The sequence below is a fragment of the Bactrocera neohumeralis genome, unplaced genomic scaffold, assembly GCF_024586455.1.
Source record: "Bactrocera neohumeralis isolate Rockhampton unplaced genomic scaffold, APGP_CSIRO_Bneo_wtdbg2-racon-allhic-juicebox.fasta_v2 cluster09, whole genome shotgun sequence".
NCBI classification, from domain to species: domain Eukaryota; kingdom Metazoa; phylum Arthropoda; class Insecta; order Diptera; family Tephritidae; genus Bactrocera; species Bactrocera neohumeralis.
In genome coordinates this window covers 3,387,566-3,401,694 of record NW_026089622.1, presented here as the reverse complement: position 1 = coordinate 3,401,694, position 14,129 = coordinate 3,387,566, and the positions used below count along the sequence as shown (strand labels likewise).

Here is a 14,129-nt window from a genome sequence, read left to right as displayed (position 1 = left end):
ATCCCCATGAAATATTATACACTTGTGCCAACGGTTTTTCCGATCTTCAAAGCACTTCAAAAAATCATTTTTTTTTATCTTCTTCAGCTCCTCCTTCGATGCCGTCTTTATCTCGTCAAGAGAAGCGTAACGTCGTCCTTTCATGGGCCTATTCAGTTTAAGGAAGAAGAAAAATTCACAGGGGCCAGATTTGGGAAATACGGTGGCTGCGGCATCATTAATGTGTTGTTTTTGGGCAAAAAGTTGCGCACAAGCAACGATGTGTGAGCAGGGGCGTTATCGTGGTGCAAAGCCAATTTTTGTTCTTCCACAAATCGAAGAAAACTGTCAGCAAACTGTCGCGATACTTTTTGAACACACCTCGAATATGTCTCATACTGTACAATTGGTACTATTAAGTATAAAAACATTCGACGCATGGTGACTTTTCATTTAAATCCGTTTATCTCGCCAAAAATGCCTCAACTTGACTGTCCAATAAAATCACGCTATGCCCAGCTGATCGGGATCATCTATATAGTAACTATAAGTTTCCCAAGTTACCCATTTCATTTTCGTCAATTTCTGTGAAGTTATACCTTATTCTGGAAAATAAAGTGCCCAATTTTGAATACCTAAAATGGTAAGTAATACGGCTGTGTAAACTGACGTTGAGTAACACCAAAAGCTCCGTCAGGATCGGGAAGGACCTCTCCGAGCCGTTCGATACCAAACGAGGTTTCAGACAAGGCGATTCCCTATCGTGCGACTTTTTCAACCTGCTTTTGGAGAAAATAGTTCGAGCCGCAGAACTAAATAGAGAAGGTACCATCTTCCATAAGAGTGTACAGCTGTTGGCGTATGCCGATGATATTGATATCATCGGCCTCAACACCCGCGCCGTTAGTTCTGCTTTCTCCAGGCTGGACAAGGAAGCACAGAAAATGGGTCTGGCAGTGAACGAGGGCAAGACGAAATATCTCCTGTCATCAAACCAACAGTCGTCGCATTCGCGACTTGGCTCTCACGTCACTGTTGACAGTCATAACTTTGAAGTCGTAGATAATTTCGTCTATCTTGGAACCAGCGTAAACACCACCAACAATGCCAGCCTAGAAATCCAACGCAGGATAACTCTTGCCAATAGGTGCTACTTCGGACTGAGTAGGCAATTGAGAAGCAAAGTCCTCTCTCGACAAACAAAAACCAAACTCTATAAGTCACTCATAATTCCCGTCCTGCTGTATGGTGCAGAGTCTTGGACGATGTCAACAACGGATAAGTCGACGTTGCGAGTTTTCGAGAGAAAAGTTCTGCGGAAGATTTATGGTCCTTTGCGCGTTAGCCACGGCGAATATCGCATTCGATGGAACGATGAGCTGTACGAGATATACGACGACATCGACATAGTTCAGCGAAGCGGCTACGCTGGCTAGGTCATGTTGTCCGGATGGACGAAAACACTCCAGCTCTGAAAATATTCGACGCAGTACCCGCCGGGGGAAGCAGAGGAAGACCTCCACTCCGTTGGAAGTACCAAGTGGAGAAAGACCTGGCTTCGCTTGGAATATCCAATTGGCGCCACGTAGCGAAAAGAAGAAACGACTGGCGCGCTGTTGTTAACTCGGCTATAATCGCTTAAGCGGTTTCTACGCCAATTAAGAAGAAGAAGAAAATGGTAAGTATCGATGTTGTTTCGATTTTACTGTTCATTTTTGTGCGTCGTGAAATTTCACTGACATTCAAACTAGTGTTTACATAAAGATTGAGGTTAGGTTTGTTTATTCAACAATAGTAGTAGCCAATTTTGCATATAGAACCCGAGTTTTAACTTGCCCTCGTCCTCGGAACCCGGCGATTTCCGACGATAACAGCTGATCCGGAAACGCCTGGAAATCAGGCACGGAAATTTTCCCGGCTCTGTCGGGAAATGTTCCAGATTTTTATTCACATTTTGTAGAAAAAAAATATTCGGCTGGGCTTGAACCCTAGCCAGTGACCTGCCATCTTAACCACTACGCAACGGGCGACTTTGAAATGTAGATCTCAAATATGATAGACCTTCGCTAAGCTGCTAAGCCGGTTTGACAGACAATGAAGAAAATGAATCTCCGAATGGAGAAATGCACTACGATAGGGACTGGTGGATGTGCGGTCATGCTGTCAGCTATCGGAGCAGTCAACGAAATTCGGAGAGAAGCAAAAAATGCTGGCATGACTCCGTGTTTCTCGCACAAACTCAACAACAGTATTTCAAAGTCAGTGAAAGTACGATTAATCGAAAAACTTGCCAGTGCCATACGAGAAGTCCACAAATTCTTCAAGAACTCATTTCCAAAACGTGTGACTGTATTAGCAAAGATACTTGGTGAAAAAATTGTCCAGTTGTGTGAAACAAGATGGTTCAATTTGTTGCGAAGTTACCGTTGATCATCGAAGCTATGTCAAAAATCAGTGAGTGGAAGAACAGAGAAACAGCAGGCAAAGCAACAATTCTCATATCGGCTTTGTGCAAGTTCGAATTTATCGTCGGGCTCTTTTGTCTCAGCGACATTCTATCGCTCACCCATTCGCTCAGCGTAGTTCTTCAAAAGAAAGCAATTGATTTGGCGAAGGCGTCAAAAATGATTGGGAAGTTGCTTGCCACGTTGGAAAAAAATAGGTAAAAAGTTGATGAAATATTCCGATTGATTTATTCAGAAGCCAAGAAAATGGCGGAAAAACTCGATGTTGACGAAGCGAAACCGAGAACATGTGGTCGACAAACGAAACGCGAAAATTACGACGTGAAAACTTGCGAAGATTACTACAGGGTCTCTGTCTACATAACTCTGCTGGATACCATCAAAGAAGATTTGGAAGCTCGTTTTTCACAAGAAGTTTTGGATGGTTACCAATTGAGTGTGTTGTTCCCAGAAAAAGCAAGTCTTTTAAAAGAAAACGAAATCGATGATCTAATCGGATAACTGATAAAAAGATACAAGAATCTTCTGGATGATGAAAAAAGCGTACAAAAATTGAAATTCAAAGGTGAATTAAGCTACTGGCAATGTCACTGGCAGCAGCAACAAAAAATTGAAGGCAGCGAAACTCCATTTGTCGACATATTCCCAACAATCCACTCCTATCTCCGAGTATTCTGTACACTTCCCGTAACAAACGCGAGCTCTGAACGTTATTTCTCTTATCTTCGCCGCATCAAAACTTGGCTTAGGACGACCATGCTTCAAGACTAGTTGGATTAGCGTTACTTCATATGCAATATGACATCGAAATCACCGCCGAAGAAGTCATCGGAAGATTCGCAAAACTTGGCAGTCATCGTTTTGCGTTATAAAACACGCAATGTAAAAGGATTTTTCTCTTTGAATTTTTAATAAAATGAGCCACTATGTAATGCATGCATATGGTTGACTTTTCGATTATAATCACTTTGTTTACCTAAAAATTGGAATTGATAACTTTTGTTTCATAATTTGTACTGTATTTCTCTCGCAGTAATAAGTTTGAAACCCAAATCGAAGGATAAATTCAATTGCCTCCCCCAAGAATCGTCTCTGGATCCGCCACTGGCTAATTTGAAACCCTTTATGTCATTGCAAAAGCAAAGTCCATCTTCTTTTGTGAAAAATGTTGAGAATGTTTCATGCCTAGTCCGCTGATCCGTTATATTGACATCATCAAGCTAATTCCACTATTTTAAGCAAGAGCCTAAAAGCTCTGCTTTACTTTTTGGGAAATTTAAATCTCCAATCAAATCATTAAAATCTTCTGTGGTGAAGAAATGATGTTTTGGTTGTTCTGGTGTCGGTAAAAACTCCTTATCGGAATTACTTTTATGAGAACTAAGAGATGAGTTACTTTTTTGCGATAATTTTATCGCTGGCTCAGGTACGGGTCGTGTCAAATCGTGTGAAACTGAAGCAGAAGAAGATTCAAGGTCAGTATATTCGATCGGTTTTACATTTTTGCCTCTACGTCTTTTACTCGGATACACAATGCAAAAGTAGCAGTCGTTATCGTGATCTTTTGGTTCTCGCCAGATTCTTGGTATTGCAAATTTCATAAACCTTTTCTCACCTCGATAACAACCTAACATATAGAAATAGAAATTAATATGTCTATTACATTTAATTCACCGTTTAATGAAAATTTCTTTACAATAACTACAAGCAATATGTGGAGCCCATGTCTTGTCTTGATTCCGAACAGGGCAGTCAAAATATGCTTCCTAGGCTTCACAGAGAACGTGAGATGCATTTAGTTCATATTTTACATCTCGAACTTTAATAAATTGCCCACATACATGTATAAAAAAAGGCATCAGCATCACTTTTACACTTTCGCGACGACATTTTAAGCTATTCTAGACTTGTACAAAGCATCTGAACATAATTAGTAGTATTACTATAAATTTTACAAAAGCAAACTTTATACGAAAAAAGATATTTTCTTTTCGTTTTGGTTCTTAATTAATCAGAAAATCATAAAATAAACTTTAGGACAAACAACGAAAATTTTTTTGTAGAGTCGTGTAATTTCTTACTGACTACATTTCATAATCTTAGTGCTATTTACATATACTTACGCGAATGTTTGCTTACTTGCTAGACCAAAGATAGTTTTATTATGCTTATCGGTTTGTCGTTTTGGAATTCTGTCTTTTGTGTATATAATGCGGGAATTTTATTGTTTGTTTAGGTTAAGTATGAAATTTATTTAGGCTACCTTCAGCGTCGTTAACTCCGTTCGTTCTTAGAATAAAGCGTCCTCGCTACTTTACTACTATTTGCTGTTGTTGTAGATGGTTCATTTCGATCTCAAATAAGCCATCTATTTGCCCTTATCTGTTGAGAATTCTAACATTTTGGCAATATTTCCAGAGGTGAACTAAACCGTAAATGGTTGCTACGAAGGTAAGAAATGCTATTATGATTATTAATGCGTACCGCACTGGATTTTCTTTGACAGGAATTAAAAACGTTGAAAGTTCTTGTATGTTACTGAACTTGTAGCTTGATTTTGAGTGAAGAATACAGAGTACTTCGAGTTTTTCGCTGTGCTGTTAGTGTACGATTTATCTAATTTGTTGTTGAAGGTTGTAATATTTAATTCCATCAATGTTTGTGAATTCTGAAAAATGAATTAATTTAGGGCCAGATATAGGCATATTATTCCAATAATGCTCATAATCTGTCAAAGTGCAACCGTTTTTTAGGATTTGGAGTGGAGCGTTATTTTCGTGAATTGTTTCACATTGTTCCGGATTATCATTTAGTATTTTGATAGTGCAATTATCAGAGGATTCTGATTTACAAATAAAATTGCTGAATAAATTCTTGCGTTTTGAAATTTTTTGATAACTATTACATTTTGCTATCTTAGGATCTAGAATAATTTTACCATGCTTATGAGCTAAAGGGTATACATTAAATAATTTACATTTAGTTTCGAGTATTGGGTGTTTGTAAATTGTAATTATAGCCTGCTCTAAATAACAGATATGGATATCAAAATATTCCAATATATTAGTGGAAGATCCAACTCCTCATGGTTTATTAATTCATGCACATCATTAAAATTAAGTGTGCCAGAGTAAAAATTTTTATTTTGCTTGACATTAATAGTATTATTGTAATTCGTTACAAATGTCTCCTATTATTAAATTCTCATTAATTGCTTTAGGATCGAGTGTTTTAAGAATTCTTTCAAACTGTGAATTAATGCTCTTTTGTTTGTTATTATTTTCTATTAGCATATTAATTGAAGTTTTTATTTCGATAAGGTCGTCATGATCTGGTGTACCAGTTATAAATTTGAGTACAGAACCAAGAAAGTTAAGAAATCTTTTGGGCCTATAAATATTTGGCATAAGTTGATTTTTTAATGTTTCTATTTTATTAATTAATATTTTTGTTTCGGGCTGTTTTTCTAAATTATAAGAAGATCTCATTATGTCTTCATAGGGCGCAAGTATTTTTGATAAATTTGAAATATGATATAAAAAGGAACTATTTTTATATATGTTTAAGGGGTCAGTTTCTACGAGAACATATTTTTTGTTACTTAAATCTATTATATTGTCACATAATACGATAGGGAAAAGTAAAAAGAAAATTATTCCGTACATGCCTTTACTCTCATGGTATCCTTATGGATAATCCGTCCTTTATTAGTCGTTAAAGTCTTTCCGTTATCTTTTTTTATAACGTGCTTCGCGTATTTTCTTACGTTTTTATTACGCCTGTGCGTCTCGGAAAATATTACGACTCCTGGATTACAGTTCAGCTGCTTTCGATTGCGATTATGATGGCGCAAGACTCTTTCCTGGTTTTGTTGTATTCGTTCTTGGATGTCGGGATACACCCTTTGATTAAAAAACACGTCCTCGAGTTTCTCGTTGGTAACGGAATGTATGGTTTTGTTGCAGAACTAGATGTGTTATTAACGTTCGCAACAACGTGCTGATCTCCAGGTTTGTAAGTGCTTTTAGCACCATATTCTTTGATGAAATTTGTCCATCTTTTTAATTTTGGGGTTTTTTTCTGATATGGCAAAAATTAAAGATTGATGATCGGTGTATATAGTTAAGTCTGCTATGCCATATAAGTAATTTCAGAGTGTCTGTAAGGACCACTCAATTGCGAGTACCTCTTTCTCATTTGTAGAGTAATTCTGTTCGGTTTGATTAAGTGTTCGTGAAATAAATGATATTGTTTTTTTATTTTGTGATAATACAGCTCCTATTGCAAAGTTACTACCGTCTGTGGTAAATTCAAAGGGTTTGCTGAAATTTGGTTGGAAAAGTTCAACCTGAACTTGAAGTTCTTCTTTTATTCTACTTAATGCTGCTATTGCAGGTTCATCTAATGTGATTTTAATTTTTGCGCTTTGATTTTTATACTCTCGCAACAAAGTTGCTAAGGAGAGTATTATAGTTTTGTTCACATAACGGTTGTTTGTAAGTCCTAAAACTAAATGAGTCAAATATAGGGTTATATATACCAAAGTGATCAGGGTGACGAGTGGTCCCGTCCCCTACTAAGTTTTTTGTACATATCTCGGAAACTACTATAGCTATGTCAACCAAACTCTATAGAGTCGTTTCCTTCAGGCATTTCCATATACAGTTTAAAAATGGAAGAAATCGGATAATAACCACGCCCACCTCCCATACAAAGGTTATGTTGAAAATCACTAAAAGTGCGTTAACCGACTAACAAAAAACGTCAGAAACACTAAATTTTACGGCAGAAATGGCAGAAGGAAGTTGCACCCAGGCTTTTTTTAAAAATTGAAAATGGGCGTGGCGTCGCCCACTTATGGACCAAAAACCATATCTCAGGAACTACTTAACCGATTTCAATGAAATTCGGTATATAATATTTTCTTAACACCGTGATGACCAAATATGGGTGAAATCGGTTCACAACCACGCCTTCTTCCAATATAATAATAATTTTGAATTCCATCTTATGCCTTCTCTGTGTAATATATACATTAGGAACCAATGGTGATTGAGGAATAAAACTTTACACAAATACGGTATTTGAAAAATATGTAAATGAGTGATAATGAAATCTCGATTATCACTTTATCATGCGAGAGTATAAAATGTTCGGTGACACCCGAATTTAGCCCTTCCTTACTTGTTTGATATTTTACCGTTGTCTCCTCTGGGAAACGTGGTAAGTGGTTTAACAATGGCTGCAAAATTTTTTATGAATTTTCGATAATAGTTTGCGAGACCTAGAAAAGATCTAAGCTCCTTCAGTGATGTAGGAGTGGGAAAATTTTTATAGCTTGTATTTTTACGGGATCGACGGTGATTTTATTGTATTTAATTATGTGCCCCAAATATTCTACTGAGTCTTTAAAGAAGTGTGACTTTTCATTGGAAATCTTCATGTTAGCTTGACGAAGTGGATTTATAATAATGCGTATGTGCTCGACATGCTCTTCTGGAGAAGAAGAGTAAATGAGAACATCGTCTATATAAACATAGGCAAATTTGCCAATATATGGTCTCAGGATTGACGCAGCATTTTTCAGTCCAAAAGCCATGGGAAGAAATTCATATTTGGCTCCATTAACACTAAAAGCTGTTTTCTCTCTGTCAGATTCTTTAATAAGAATCTGGTGAAATCCAGATTCCAAATCTAAAGTTGTAAATATTTTTGCATTATCAAGATTTTGTATTGTTATAGCTACATCAGGTGTGGGGTATCTATCTGTAATAGTTTGAGCGTTTAGCTTTTGAAAGTCTACAACCATTCTGCGTTTAAGTTTCCCTTGTTCGTCAGTACCTTTTTTAGCAAATGTCCAAATGGGTGAATTGTACGAACTTTTACTCGGTTGGATTATTTCACTTTCTAAAAGTTTATTTATTTCTTTGTTAATAAAATCATTATCAGATATAGGGTACGAATATGGTTTTGTCGAGATAGGATCTTCAGAGTTCGTCCTAATTGTGGCTTGTACAGTGATAGTGATAGCAGATAGTAATATTGAGTTAGTACCTTAATTTTGTTACATTATTTTTTCAATTTCAGATCTATATTTTTCATTGCTTACTGTATGTATAATAAATTTTTCGCAAAATTTCTCTTTTTTCTTGGCCCTATATTTATAACTGAGCTTATACTCGATAAGATTAATCTCTGCTTTGGCTGTTCTGAGTCCCTGTTCGCCCAGAAACATATCAATTTCTTCTAATGCATCAGTTTCAAAAAATGTAAGGAGATTATCTAATACTGATACCATTTTTTTTGGATTTTGTTATTAAGAAACCATGAAGAGTGTTTCACTTTCATAGGTTTAATTGGAATAGACTCACCGATATTGCATTTAGAGCTTAAATCGTTATTTGTTGTTCCAGTGTCGATGAGGATATTAACTGCTTTGCTGGTATCCTTGCAGTGGCACGGCAATTCATTCACTTGCTTGAGAAAAACAAAGCCTGTTTTATATTCATACCCCAGAATCTATAGTTGACTTTTGACTGAAAATATCGCCCAATGTATGGGATATATAGTACAATTGAAATTCAGAGATAATCTATTCCGTTGAATCAAAAATTGGTTGAATCAGGTCAATTCTATCCTGGGACCTAATATGTCTAATATACATAAATATTTTCGAACTTCCGATTGACTTTGTATTACATATATCGGCCAATATTTGAGATATCACAATGATAATTAATGATAATTATAATTGCAGAGCGTGTTATACTCATAACATAGTATCTTTGTACCTAAAATAGATGAAATTGGGCTTGCCCCATATAATTGATATCAGGATTTTCGAACATCCGACTGACTTTATTCCATTTTGTTTGTTGCACTTAGTTCCACTGGTTATGTGGGGGGTATACTTACGCTGACTTTTAATATGTATGCCTTTTTGTTTTTATTTAAATGAAAGATTTAAAATTTTTGGAAAATAGAAATTCAGCAATTTATATATTTCTCTTGAGGGCAAAACTTCTAGATATTCACAAAACTTCAATAATTTCACATAACTTTATATTTTTATTAAACTGTTCACTGCTGCTGCTACTGCACCACCACACACGCGATCGGAAGGGGATTCCAAATTTGAACCACAAATTCGAACTAAAATTAATTAATTAAATTGGGGGCACCCCGATCTGACCAATCCTTTTTGATCGGTTGGGTGGTGAAAATTATGGAAACAACGTGTGATGCGGTCGGTGGCAGTATTGACATGACCCGTCGGACATACACTCCAAAGTAGCGTGCATGTCTGCCATGCACGTCATGCAGTGGCTCTAGCGATCTGTTGGCGCTGAGCAGGCGTCATGGTCTTGAAGATCGTGCTTCACTTCTGGAAATAGGGTCGATGCCATAGGCTGAATCGTGGCGGTACATATTCCTCGAAATGCTCCTCGCTTGCATCCCTGACTGGTGGAACGGATAACTGGCTGGACGGGCTTGTGGCCTTTTCAATGCGGCCTAGTCGCCATTCGGTTGGGGGAAGGCATTCGTGCTGTATGATGACACATTCGCCCGCACTGGGTTCCTTCTGGATCATTTTCCATCGATGTCTCTTATGGAGATCTTTTAGGTAATCTTCCTTCCATCTAAGGCATGATGAAGAATTTTAACCTTTTCCTATCGGTTCATTAAAGAGAGTGAGTCTCCGAGCTATCCGAGAGCTTCTCTGAGGAAGTGTGCAGGTGTATGGGTTGTGAAATCGGAAGGATTTTGCGAGAGTGGAGACATAGGTCTGAAATTTAATACGGTTTCTATCCGAGTGAGTAATGTAGTAAACTCCTCATAATTGAATTTATGATTACCAGCCGTTTTCTTTAAATGGGACCTAAATCTTTTTACTGCTGATTCCCAAAGTCCATTCGATCCCTTGGGGTGTATATTTTTTTAATCAATTTCAGGGGAGACTTCTTGTATGAAGTTTTAAACTCTTTCTTGGTAGCTCTTTGAGCTCCTATAAAGTTTTTCCCATTGTCGCTCATAATCTTTGAGGGAAATCCGCGTTGTCCGACAAAGCGTGCAAATGCTGCGAGGAAAGCCGCAGTTGTCATATCTGAACAAAGCTGGAGGTGTACTGCCTTTGTCGTAAAACATACAAAGACAGCCACATACCCTTTTCTAAATGAAGAAGACTTTAACATCGAGGCCTTTATCTGGAAAGGTCCAGCAAAATCAACCCCAGTGATGGTATATAGTAGAGCATAATTGAAGCGTTCAGGTGGTAAAACGGCCACGATCTGCGCACGCATTTTATGTTTGTACAAGGTACATTGTTTACACATAAAAATCGTCTTTTTAAGTTGTGGCTTTAGCCGCGGTATATAAAATTCTTGTCGGACCATTTGCTGCATCAAGCGATGCTCACCATGTAGTGTAAGCTGGTGAAGATATGTTAAAAAGAAAAGAAGTAAAACGGGATTTCTCAGGTATAATAATGGGATGCCGTTCGTTGTAACTGAGGCTGGAATTCGCTAATCTTCCATTTGCCCTTACTAATCCCTTAGTGTACAAGAATGGATTTAAGACGAGAAGAGAGCTTCTCTTTTCGAATGGTCGTCTTTCGAGCATCTTTGTTTTCTCTCGACTGAAATAGCGAATTTGGGTGTATCTGATGAGACTAACTTTGGCATGTTGCAAGTCGGAATGCGTTAGAGTGTAGTGCTGGTGAGGTGCAGTGGCTTGCAACCTCTTCTCTCAAGATCCGCTGGGTTATCTGCACTTGCAACATGTTGCCATTGTGCTGGATAAACAGACCAACAGAGACATGTAATTCTGCGTGTACCCATTGAGGGATTCGAATTTCTGATACAGTATGCAAGTTGTTAGCAAATTGAACCCATTTTGTTAAACGTACAGGTTGTACCTGTTCACCCCATTCAGTGCCATTTTGCCACAATTCTTAAATGAGGATTTTTGCTTGAATCATTATTGGCGAACGCCATCCTGCGAGGTCGAAAAGTTTTGCCACCGAGGAAAGCATTTGGCGTTTGGTTATGGCGGACATTGCAGATATTGACTCAATTGTATATGAGAATTGATCTGTTATCGCATTCCATTGAATCCCTAGGGCTTTTGTTGTACTGGCTGTTTCAAATTTAATGAAATCTGTATCTAATAAATCTTCCTTTTTTATGTTTTTTATTATTTCAGGACGATTTGATGTAACTTTCTTTAAGGGGAATCCCGCTGAATTTACTGCTTTGATCACTTAAGATAGTATTTGTGTTTGTAACACAGAAGTTGCAAAGGGCAAATTTGTTTCACACGTTTTTGTCACTGATCGCCAAATAGGGTGCGCAATTGATGCCAAAGGTGACGATTTTAAGTTTGTAGTCGCTGATTGGACTATTACTTGATTTGCAGAAGACTATACGCTGGAAATCTTGGCCATCTTTATGTACTAGAATTTGTCTGTACATTTTCTCAACATTCCCAGTAAAAACATATTTAAACATGCGCCAATTTAGTATTAGCAGCATGAGATCAGGTTGTAAGGTTGGGGCAGTGTATAGTACGTTGTTGAGTGATTTGCCTGAACTCGTACACTTTGAGGCATTGAAACACACTCCTAATTTTGTTGTGATTTTATCAGGTTTATTACCCCATGATGTGGCAGATAAAAAGATAAATATCTACCTTTAGATATGATTGAGGTCTAGATATTCGTCCATCACATTATCATATGCTGATTTAAGATCACTTTTCTTTATCAGGCTTTTTTCCATGCTTAGGAATTGCTGGACTGCTGATAATCTAGAGTGGTCTAGAGCTATGGTTTCAGGAAAAGTTGGTTTGAAAGGTAGTCGCACAACATAACGACCATGTTCGTTTCTTGTTGTTGTGGACTTGTAATAGGCTTCGCATGCCTGGTCTTCTTCTGAAAGTTGAGTAACCTGAGATAATTCTTCTACTTACCAGAATTTTTTGAGTTCATTATTTAAATATTCGTTTGAAATATTTTCAGCTTCTGTTGTAAAATAATTAATTTTTTCTGTGACTTGGCCACTTAATATTAAAATATTGTATTTTGGGCTAACAATTTATAGGATATTTTTTCTATACCTTCAAGAATTATTTGTGGTATTAAGTCACTACCTAATAAAAAATCGGTTTGTGATGGGGTATGGCAGTTGGGATCTGCTAATTTGAGATATGAAGAATTATACAATTATCCCATTGCTCTTTATTTACTGTCTTTTTCACAATATTTTGCTTGACAGGCAATTGGGCTTTAATTTATTCGTAAATTTGTTTCGATCTCAAAAACGTTGGGATCTGCTAATTTGAGATATAAGAACTTTTTATTTACTTCATGGCTTGTGCCATATATCCGCATTTGGGGAGACTATGGTGATTTTGTTTGAACTTTGTATAATTCTTCCGCCCATTCTCGAAATTTGAAAAATTGATTTTTTAACTGGCAACCTTAGCTTTGAGAACCTTGATCTATTAATGCTCTTAATTTGAATAGTTCTCCTCTGTGTTCAATAGGGATGACCGCAGTGGGTAAAAGCATTTTGTTTTCATTTTCTGAATGAAGAGCTTGCATTTTTGCTTCCCTTTTTTCGGGATTAGATATTTTGGGATTACCACTTTTGGTTATAGTGACTAACCCGGTGTTTTATGAAATTGATTTTGCTTCATATTTTGAAAATTTGTAATATGAAGCAATGAGTGGTGTCTTCGTTGACAGTACGCACAATTGAATTTGCTTTCTCAGTCTTTCGTGAGAATTGGATAGACAGTTGATGCAAAGCTTATGTTGTCGGACAAGATTGTTCCTATCTGAAACAGACATTCTTTAAACTTCTCGGAAGATCTTATATTGTGACCTTCTTTACATATTTCACATAATGATTGCCAAAGATTTGTTTGATTTGACACAAATGTTTGACTTCTTTTAGCGTGTCTATTATATCGTATATTATTGCTGGCTTGGGGTTTAAAAAAGTTTTTATTCGAGTCATTTTGATTATTTTTTGGCTTGACTATTTTTTTTTTGTCAACTCGCTCAGCTATTTCGTAATGAGCCAGGTTAAAGTTTTCGTCATTTAAAGCGAAACGCTTGACGATACTGCCTGCTTCCCCTTTTGTTGTGTACCTGAGATGGTACAGCTTTTGAGCTCGTGAAAGTTTGGGATGATTTATGTATACGTCAGTGAACATGTCCCGAAAGGACGGCCATTGATCATAACCTCCGTGAAAACCTTCAGTAGCACAAGCTGGTACTTTCAAGAATATACCAGTATCTAGGTCTTCTTTTTGAGTCGTAACTACTCTCGGAGGAGGTGTAGTGGCTATACATGGCCTTAATAAATGTATTTGGTCTAATATCATTGCCTTCGTAATTTCGTATTGTTCGGGGCAGTTTTCATAATTAGCTGACGCCGAAGCTCTTATATTTTCTGGGAGTTCAACATCGTCAATATCAAGTACTGTATCGTATGCTGCCAGAAGGCGTGCTCATATGCTATCTATGCTTTGAATTTTTAAATTTAGAACCAATTCTGTGTAGTCATTAATAGGGGAAGCTGAAAATGTTGTGCAGTATTTAATAAAACTGTCACTTTCAGTTATAAACCTTGACACTGAATTATCTTTGGTTCTTTTTTGTTTGGGACCCTACTTTGAGCG

At 37.1% G+C, this 14,129-nt stretch overlaps 1 protein-coding gene across 1 annotated transcript in view; it reads right to left on the bottom strand.

Moving 5' to 3' along the window:
- The window catches only part of LOC126763974 (uncharacterized), a 109,071-nt gene extending 100,133 nt beyond the window's left edge, over positions 1-8,938 (bottom strand). The window contains exon 1 of the mRNA XM_050481751.1: positions 8,816-8,938. The gene's annotated coding sequence lies outside the window, so the exon portion shown is untranslated. The remainder of the gene's footprint in view (positions 1-8,815) is intronic.
- Positions 8,939-14,129: the final 5,191 nt, after the last annotated feature.